The following is a 10,312-nucleotide window of genomic DNA, read 5'->3' as shown; positions in this document are numbered from 1 at the left end:
GGCATGCCACTGTCCAGCATAATTCAGCTAAAGAACTCTGCTTTCCTCCAGGGCTGCTGACGCCTCAGGCACTTCAAACGTCCACAGAAGTGATGGGAGCGAGGAAAAGTGGAGTTCCAGCTGCAGAAAGCTGCTAAGCAGCCCAAATACGAGAATTTCACTGGCTAGAAGAGGCAAAGTAAGGCACCCCGTTGTGGCCAGCTCAGGATTTGGGCTCGTAGAGTACAGGAGAGAAGTGAAGCGGCTGATGAGAGCCTGCTCTGGTTTATTAGCCAAGAGAGTGTGGCAGACTATTGCCAAGAATTCCCTGACAGTAAGGATGTTAATTTACTAGCTTGCTCTGATTATTGCTTGGTGTAAGGAAGTATCTACACATTCACACACCAGCCGTTAGCATATCTAACCTCAATGATGGGCTGGCCTGGGAGGACAGGCATTGGAAGACAGCACTTCCAACTAGCTTTGCAGAAGCATTGCTTAGTGCATTCTTTTAGCCAGCAAATATGTTTTGTGATACGGAGAGCCTTCCTTTCTGCAAGGCTTCAAGGCACCCACTTTAGAGCAGGTCAAAAGCTAGTTAGTAGTGATTGCTTCTGTGGATTGCTTCTCCACAGGCAAGTGTGTGTGTTACATTTAATGAAACGCAGAGTGACCCATCTGCAGCACAGAGCTTTCAATATTCCTGTGGATTGATGCTTGAGGTCAATGAGGCCAGGAAGGGAAAAAGCTGCTGCTTTTCTAGAGGTACAGTGGTGCTCCTCTAAGGAGACGAGAAGCACAAGGTCTCCACCAGCCATCTCCTTGTATTCTGCCTGTGGCAACTAGTTTAGAGTATCCTGTATTTTAAACCTGTAGTACTTACTTTGGGGTATCCTTCACTGTGTTGAAGATTTTGCGGCTTGAGAGATCTCCACTCTGGAAAGCAGGCATCTGTTGTATCTTTCCTAAAGACTCTGTTTCCTCCATCCAGATTTCCAAGTAGCACTCCAACAAATCCAGGCTAGAGAAGAGGCTAGAGACTTTCAGCTTGCAGAGGGGAGCAGAACAGATGCCATCAGACTGCTTGGCTCCTCTACAGAGTAACGAAACTAGTACAGATTAAGAACTTTCAGGGAAGTTCTGGAACTTTTCATTGTGTGTTTGAAAACTGGCATGGATTCAAAAACCAACCGAATAAATTCAGAGAATAAAACCCTGACAAGGGCTCTCTAAAGCAGCGATGTTACCTCTAGAGTTGCAAATCCCTAAAGGCTGTATATGTTTGAGAAGTATTATGTACTCCTCTTTTCCAGTCAGGCAAAATTGCTCCCCAAAAGGGACAGGCTGCTGGGCTACCAAGATCTTTGCTTTATGAAGAGCTCTCCAAAGTCTCTTGGCTCTTGAAAAAAAAAAGAAAAAAAAAGAAAAAAAACCACAGAATTTTCTGAATCTAGACTGTGCAGTGAAGTATGTTGAAAAGGCTGGCACAGACAACATATTCCCCCTTCTCTGTATTTTCTGCTATTTGAACACACTGTGTTTCTGACTTGCTGTACGAGAGGAGCAATCTGCATCCGGTGAACGCATTTTCATGTGCAAGCAGGTGCATTTTCATGCCAGCTTGCTTGAGCAAGTTAATGCTTGTTAAGGCTCAAARGTTGTCCTCAAAATGATACCATGCATGACCACTTTCATATTCACAGATCAAAGACTTTTGGCACTGAAGATGCTGGCAAGAACCCAAAAGTGCGCAYACTCTTCCCTACCTACTTTGCTAGGACCTCATGCCTTGCTTTCCTGATGTAGGCTATCCCCTTCCCTCACATGCTTTCTTGCTTTACTCTGAGTCATCCACTGATCAGCAGGGTTAATGAGAACATACTATTTAAACTGTCCTGAGGCATGGCATGACTTAATGGATTGGACATTGTTCTGACTGTATGGTGTGACCCCTAGGCTGTGGAAAATTGGCAGAGTGATTCAAGCAGGCACCGGGCCTGCCTAAGCTAGTTTTGGGATCATCCTCCTACAGGCAGGTGTGCCTGAATATGTCATCTGAGTTTGAGCATGCTCCAAATATCTTGATTAATTGTTTAACCGTCTCCTACTACTGGAGTACCAAACGCTTGCCTTTTCTGGACAGAGAGATCCACATTATTATGATAGCAGACCCTCTGCAGTCCAACACTCCATGTTCTTCTTAGAGAGGAAGATTCACAGAGAAACTGAACCCATCACTTCACCACCAGCTGTCCCTTCCCACGAAAGGCCACACTGTACTTAAGCCAGTGGAGTCCTACTTCCAGGTCTCTTTCTTTCTGTCCCTACTGAAACGTCTTCCATGATCTTCCACCTCATCTGAGAAGATGTGGTAGTCTACCTATGCAGGAGCATCTGGAGAAGCAGCCAGYGAAACACAGTGTGGGCCACTTGCATTTTCTCTTATCTGTTGCAGCTCAGTCTGTCACTGCAGTTTGAGCTGGAGAGGACAGTGAGGATTGGGGAAAAGTGAGTTCACTGAGATTTCACTAAAAGTTGCTTTTGTTAATTTACAAGCCATCTACTTGGCAGAGCAAAGCAGAGCAGAGCCACTTAATGAAATTCACATTTTCGGAGAAGATGAGTGATTTCTTTATGCAGAAAGGAAGTGCTGCATGAAGTCAGCTGCATACAGACTACAGTATATGAGCAGTGTCTCTCAAAGGGTGAATGCTGTGCTAVATGGGATGATCAAGAGTGTGATGGTGCGGTGTTGAGGAAAGCTGCAGTGCATCCTCCACAACACCCACTCGTTATGACTGTTTATCTGTCTTTGCAACAGGAGTACCACTGGGTATGTTTTCCACTCTGTTTTCCATTTTTACCACCTGAGAAGGTCCCTTCTGCTCACTGCCTCTTGCTCTGTCCACAAGGATGTCCCCAGGTATCAGTCTCACTGCCTGGCCCAGTGGCAATGAGCTCCAAGTGGCTGAGCCTTCATTCAAGGAGAGACATTGCCTAGGAGGCAAAGGACATTTCTTATGCTATTGCTGATGAACTGACCCCATTCTCCATACAAGAAAGAGATGCACAGTGCTGTCAAAGTCTGGTGAAAATTACTCACTGAAGTTTATTGATACATCTTTCCTCTGGTCCTAGGGAATCTAAGGCAAGGGCTCTGAGGTTGAGCTGAACTGAACAGCAGAGCTCCTATGCCCCCCTCCAGATTCTGAATCTGCCTCCGTCTCACTGGATATGGTTTAGTCTGTGACTGCAGACTATGCCTACAAGTGGGCAGAGACACTCTTCCTTTGCAGTCCTTCCACTCCACTTGAACAGCTACTGTGGAAAGATGCAGACAAGACAGCTCTTTTGGCAGAGCTGGGATGCAGGCATCACACAGCTCCCTAAAGCAGGCAGACCTCTGAGAAGGCCTGCCAACCTACTACAGTAATGAACCCCAGAAGTGATGGTTTGAAGGGAGGTCTGTCAGTCTCCATTCCCAACTCTTGCTTGGAGGGGATCTACTACCCACGACAGCAGAGAACGGTGGTGCTGCCTTTGTCAAGGTGAGGCTTGGAAACCTGAAGGATGGACCCCTCTCACACACACTTCACTGCAGACCTTTCCTAGGGCTGAAACAACTTCCTGGGAAGGATATTACGCCTATGTCTAAGCTGAGAGCTGAAGCTGCATCTTGTGCCTGTGGGCCTTGGTTATATCATCTGACACTGCCAAGAAGACTTTGACTCTGTCATCCTTGAACTGCCCTTAGGTAGCTGTGCGATGCTGTTGGGTTTCCTTGCTCTTCCTCTTTACCATGTGGAAAGAGTTAAGCAGTCTAGATTCTACTGAGACGCTCATGGCTGTCCTATAGTTTTCATAGTGATGCAGCTGAGTATCATAACTATGTCTGTACACATGCCAAACAAATGAATTCTTTTCCCAAATAAGCACGGCACGCTACAGGAGAAGTCATTTGGTGCATGACTGCATACATCAGAAAAGGCTGGGCATTGACCAGGTGAAGATCAGCTTTGCAGAGAAGGACCTACGTATCCTGGTGGACAACAAGCTGCTGGCAGCAGGTCAAAGGAGATGATCTTTCCCCTCCTCTCAGCCCTAGAGAGTCCATATCAGAGTACTGAGTCCAATTCTGGGCTTCCCAGTACATGAGAGACACGGACCTGCTGAGGTGATTGCAGCCAAGGGCCACAAAGATGATTAAACATCTCTCATACAAAGAGAAGCTGAGAAAGTTGTGGCCATTTAGCCTGGAGAAGGAAGACAAAGGCTGAATTCTCTTTCTAGCATTTACATGAGAGCTGTCTCAGTGTTTCTGGATACTCCTACCTCAGACCAACCCAAGGAATCTCTCTGAACACAGCCTGAGGAGAGTTGACCCGTTTGGGTGACTGGGCTACCCATAGTTTGTTGCCTTCTGGGGTCTTGGTTAAACCTGAAACCTTGCTCTCTGTTCTTTATGGTCAAATTCAGAGATGTCYGATAAATTGGCTTGCAGTCACAGGTAGCATGCCTCATTTTGTGACTGTTTAGGAAGTATTTGGCATGCCCACCTTTGGAACCTAAGCAGCTTCTGCACTGGGATTTAGGTTCCAAAGTCATTTGTATATTTCTGCAAATGCTACTCCCCATCAGATCCTTCCAGCCAGGGATTATGCCAGTGTCTTCTCCCGTTGTTTCTCTCTCTTTCTCCCTTTTTTTCTGACTCCCTGCAAAGACAAGAATTTCATCCACAAGTATGAACCATCGCAAACAGCCACGCTGATGCTCCAATATAAATGTTCCCTTTGCTCAGATTCCCTCCTTGATGTAGACCTCCACTAGCATTAGTGGACTGACAGACTGTCTCTGCATTGCTCTAGTGATCACAGCAATCCCAGTAGTCCCATGTTCTGAAGGACATTTGATTCTTAGAACAGTTAAGAACTGCCTTGCTCACGGTCTGTTCCTGACACTGGATCAAGAACTAGCACTATGAAGAATTAGCTCTAAACTAGAAAAACTAGGAGTGGATTTACTATACCAGCTCTTGGAACTCTTCTAGTCTGATATTCTGTCCAGGTCATGGTGAATGCTTCATGCTTTAGGGATACGTGAAGCAACCATAAATGTATTCAACAAATTGTGCAGTGTCATATGGGACTATGAGGAATTCCCTCCCTGACCCCACAGGCAGATGTTTTGTGTCCTGAAGCGTATGCTGGATAGCTCTAATCATTCCCCTCACATGTGTAGCTCCAGTGAATTGTCATCAAATTAGCTAGTCCTGCCTTAAACCTGCCCCCACATGATGACTTCTTGGAATAGGGGAAATGAGAGACTGCACCAGACCAGCCAGGACCAGCCCAGGGGTCCTGCAGCCCAGCAAAGGGGCATGCCTTTCCTTTCTCAATGTGCTTGAAAAGGCTCCATGTTCTCCCTGCTTCCTTCTGGAAGATCTGCAGAGTGAATAGGAGAGTAAGAGAGAGAAGYAGTTTCTACGAGCATGAGGGAACTACTGTCATCATCCTGCAGTCATCCTGGGAAGAGGCACCATTTCTGTGACGAGAATTAGGGTAAGGGATAGTAGTTGAGATCATTAGCTGGCTTGTTCCMTAGGTTTGCCCAGCACAGGGTCATTGAGCATGAGTATGTCTTCACATACATTCCCACACTGTGTTTCAGTGACGAATGCGAAGAGCAGAGCTGCATGCAACATGTCGCATGAGATGTCAGGGACTCATGCAGATTGGGTAGCTTGGTGGAGGAAGTGGCCTCGTTCAGGAGCTTGGCATGAAATGGAGCACAAATGGGCTATCCTGGAGTTCTGCAGGCAGAGGGATTCCCTGTGCCTAGCTGGAGGAGAAAAGGCCTCTGTCCTAATGCTTTTTTCTACTGCTTCCTACACATGGGCTTCACAGTTAACTGACTGGATAAGCAAAAGCTGTTTCCATGTTAAGGGAGAAGTTGAGGGCTGGGAGGAAAGTTGAGCTGACCTTTCTCACAGCTACACTACTGAGAGATGAATGGGAGTGTAACAGACCTGCAGAGACGGGCAGGATGGTGAGGGTGGACATGTGCGAGAAGAGAGCCATAGGCACCAGAACGGAGAAGCAAGCATGGACTGGGGGAAAGTGGGCCAGATTGCTTGACTGGCTGGAAGCAGGAGAGGGCGCAGAGCATGAAGCCCGTGCAGCAGAACCAGAGGGGAAGGATCAAGAAGGAAATAAACTTCAGCCAGAGCACACAGGCAGCTCTGACATGGGCCACAAAGCAGAGTTTTGACACAGAGCCACGCTTCCTTGACTTGGAATGGATACTTAATATGGACAGAAAACTGCCGTTCCTTGCATCCTGTCTTTAGCCAGCACTGCTACAGGTTCAGTTGGCAGGACTAGTATATGGAGTAAAAAGAAGAGGGAGTAAAAACAGCTGTTACAAAAGCTGATGTTCCTGCTACAAGCCAAATGCTAATCTCTGTCGGAAACAGATGATGTTTCAGACAGTTATGCTTTAACAACTTGCCCAGGCAAAAAGCAGTGCAACCTTGTACTTTCATGTATTTCCTGTACTTCCGTGGTCATGCTCTGCCCTCTCTCTAGCTGGCTTGAGCCTTGGACTGGACCTTGCACCCAATTCAGAGTAACTAGACCTAGGGTACGTCTAATGTTCACAAAGGTGCATCCTGTGATGCTTTCTGGTGCACAAGAACATTCTAGGAGTCAGAACTCCCACAGCCAGAACAAAAGTGGTTATACCTGCTGGCTACAATTACACAGGTAGTTTAAGAGCATGGAAGAGGCAGAACACAACTGTAAGCACAACTGTAAGCATCCCAGGGCCTATGATCCTTTATATGCTTTGAACAGATTGCACAGAGAGTTAGAAGGCGCTTTCCCAAAGCTGTCTTGTACCCTCTTTTACTATCTTGGAGGCAGGCTGTGATACCAACCAGCTGTTAGTGTTTAAAGTTCAACATATTTCAGGATGCTGGATATAATGTTGGGGAAGCTGAGCCACAGAGCAGAGGGGTTATGAGGAATTAGCAAGAACAGTGAACTTGCACCTCAAGGACTGAGCTAGCCTCAAAGGACCATTATGTTTCTCTGTGACACCACAGGTCTGAAGGGCAAAACAGTTGTAGCGGGATTCAAACTCTCCTCATTGCTATCAGAGGACAGGAGAGTTGAACAGAGCCTTATAAAGCTCTGTCCCAGGCAGCAGCCTCCACTGCAGGTTCTCTCCTGGCCCTGTGGAGGGGCTCATCATACCCTGTTTTCAAGGCTAACCTCTGTTGTGTTTAAGCAGCCCTTTCTCTGTCCAAGAGGACAGTGCATCACAGGTGTTCAGAGAAGCTCCTGAGGAGACAGGAAAGCCTCATCTTCTGCAGAAGCCATGTCAGAAGGCATGAAGATAAAGCCAGGAGAAGAGCAGGGAGACCCAGGAGTGCACCTGACCCACCTCCTGCACAGACATTCATCCCCACCTTGGCCCCACCCTTGGGCTGCCTGAACACAGATGTCTGTGGGGAAGGGAGTCAGACAGCAGCAGGGGATCGCTCAACAGCAGGGACATGTGGCATTATAGGATTGTCTGGGGGCAAGAATAAATGGTAGCAGGGAGAACAGTTCACAAATGCAATCTAAAAAGCAGCCAGGGGAGCACAAATGGGCCAGCACAGGCGCCACTTCTGTTCTAAGTGCAAAGATAAGGAAGACACAATCTAAAACATTTATTCCTATCACTTCTGGCGGGTTTGGGGACTCATCTGCCCTGGGGGAGATGTGTCCTAGTGTAGAGACTCAGGGTAGGCGTAGGTGGTGCTTGTCATTCTTCAATTTACAAGCAGAGAAAAGATGATTGAGAGGCCCATCTCCTTTCATGAACAATGTTATTTCCCGGTATGATGCACAAATCCTTTCTTCCCTGAGGCTGCAAGATCTATGCCTGTGTGTTAGAGGAAATACTTGTCCTCTCTTCATGAGTAAGCCATAGTTTATGCTGATACCTGCTGACAGTGACTACCACTGCTCAGGAAGATCTACTCCCTTAGATCTCATCCCCCGCAATCCTTCCCAGGACTTAAGGCAATCTTTCACAAGCCTACCTCATGCTAGGAGTAGCGCTGCTATAGGAAGGAAGCTGCATGAGTAGCAGGCTGCCTTTCCTCTTTTGGAATTGGAAGATCTAACTGATCTTGGCTAAACACCAGGAGCACAGGAGCAGCTAGGTGGGGTTAGAGCACTGCTCCAAATGCACATCTATATTAACAAGCAAAGCACAGCCATAGGAGCTGATTAGTAGGCTCATCCTTCTGAGGACATCCACACTATATGTGTTGTGTTTTTCTTTGGCCTCACTGTACTCTTACGCCATGAGTGTGACACCTACTAGGATCTGCTGCACATTAAGCCCTAATATTAAATCGTCATCTGTTTCTATTTCTGTCCAAAAGGAATGTGGTTTGCCTGTTCTGAGCCTGCTCGGCAATGCAGTTCACAAAATCATAGGTAAGGTTGGATGGGACCTCTGGAGATCATCTAGTCCAACCCGCCTCCTCAAGCAGCGTCACCTAGAGCATGTTAGACAGGGTTGCATCCAGGCGGGCCTTGAAGATCTTCAGAGGAGGAGACTCCACAACCTCTCTGGGCAACCTCCTCCAGTGCTCCGTCACTCTCACAGARAAGAAATTCCCCCTCATGTTCAGGTGGAACTTCCTGTGCTTCAATTTCTGCCCATTGCCTCTTGTTCTGTCGCATGGGACAACTGAAAAGAGTTTGTCCCTATCCCCTTGACACCCTCCCTTCAGGTACTTTCACACATTGATATGATCCCCCCGCTCAGTCTTCTCTTCCCCAGGCTAAAGAGGCCCAGCTCTCATAGCCGTTCCTCATAGGGCAGATGCTCCAGCCCTCTGATTATCTTCATAGCCCTGTACTGGTCTCTCTCCAGTAGCTCCATGTCTCTCTTGTCCTGGGAAGCCCAGAACTGGATGAACTTGAGATGTGGCCTCTCCAGGGCTGAGTAGAGGGGCAGGATCACCTCTCTTGACCTGCTGGCAACAGTCTTCCCAGTGCATCCCAGCATACCATTGGCCTTCCTGGCCACAAGAACACCTTGTTGGCTCCTGGTCAACTTGTCATCCACCAGCACTCCCAGGTCCTTCTCTGCACAGCTGCTCTCCAGCAGATCAGCCACCAGCTTGTCCTTGTGCATGGGGTTATTTCTCCCTGGGTGCAGGACTTGGCACTTGCCCTTGCTGAACCTCAGGAGGTTCCCCTCCGCTCAGCTCTCCAGCCTCTCCAGGTCTCTCTGAATGGCATCATAGCCCTCCAGTGTATCAGCCACTCCTCCCAGCTTGATAGCATCAACAGAGTTGCTGAGGAGGTACTCTGTCCCCTCATCCAGGTCATTGATGAAGAAGTTGAGCACGATGGGAGCCAATACTGAGCCCTAGGGGACTCCACTAGCCACAGGTCTCCAACTCAGCTCCACGCCACTGATGACGACCCTCTGAGCTCTGCCTTTCAACCAGTTCTCAACGCACCTCACTGTCCACTCATCTAGCCTTCACTTCCTGAGCTTATCTAGGGGATGCCGTGGGAGACAGTGTCAAAAGCCTGGCAGAAATCAAGGGAGACAACATCCACTGCTCTCCCCTCATCTCCCCAGCCAATCTTTCCATCATAGAAGGCTATCAGATTGCTTAAGCGGGATTTCCCCTTGGTGAATCCATGCTGACTACTCCTGACCACCTTCTTTTCCTCCACGTGCTTGGAGATGTGGAGCGTACATCCTGTGTCAACCTATGACCATGGGATTCAACGCAACCTTCAGGTCTCACTTGTTATTTTTGTTTTCTCTAAGCACTATCACAATTACCAGTTTGAACACATCTTTGCAACGACAAGGTTTTTATCCAAGACTTTTAAGGACATCTTTGCTTCTCAGTGCAGTACCTTTGTGTAGATAACACCAATGGCAGACTTGCCATAATTGGTGTGACTATTTCCTAATGGAAACCCTTGGACAGATGCCCTGCTCCTGGGTGCAAATACCTATGGGACTGTGGCTGTGCCAGGGCCTCTGGAAGATATTTCCAGGAAGGAGCTTCTTTCTGGCTGAGGCGAACTAAAGCAGAGGCACAAAGAGATGGTGGAAAGCACCGAACGCTAAGCCTCTGTGGCTGACTGTGGTGCTTTCCTGGTGTGACGAAGCTCTCTGGCCTGCGCTGCCAGAACTGTAGAGCTGGGCACAGCGCACAGAGCCGTGCTGCTGCAGACCCCAACTGTAGATGCGACCGCTCCCTCCGCTGCCTGCAGAGAGCAGGAGTCCGTCACTCAGCTTTCCG

The sequence above is a fragment of the Rhea americana genome, unplaced genomic scaffold, assembly GCF_003343005.1.
Source record: "Rhea americana isolate MKP2758 unplaced genomic scaffold, rheAme1 scaffold_651, whole genome shotgun sequence".
NCBI lineage: Eukaryota > Metazoa > Chordata > Aves > Rheiformes > Rheidae > Rhea > Rhea americana.
This window is presented reverse-complemented; position numbering follows the sequence as displayed.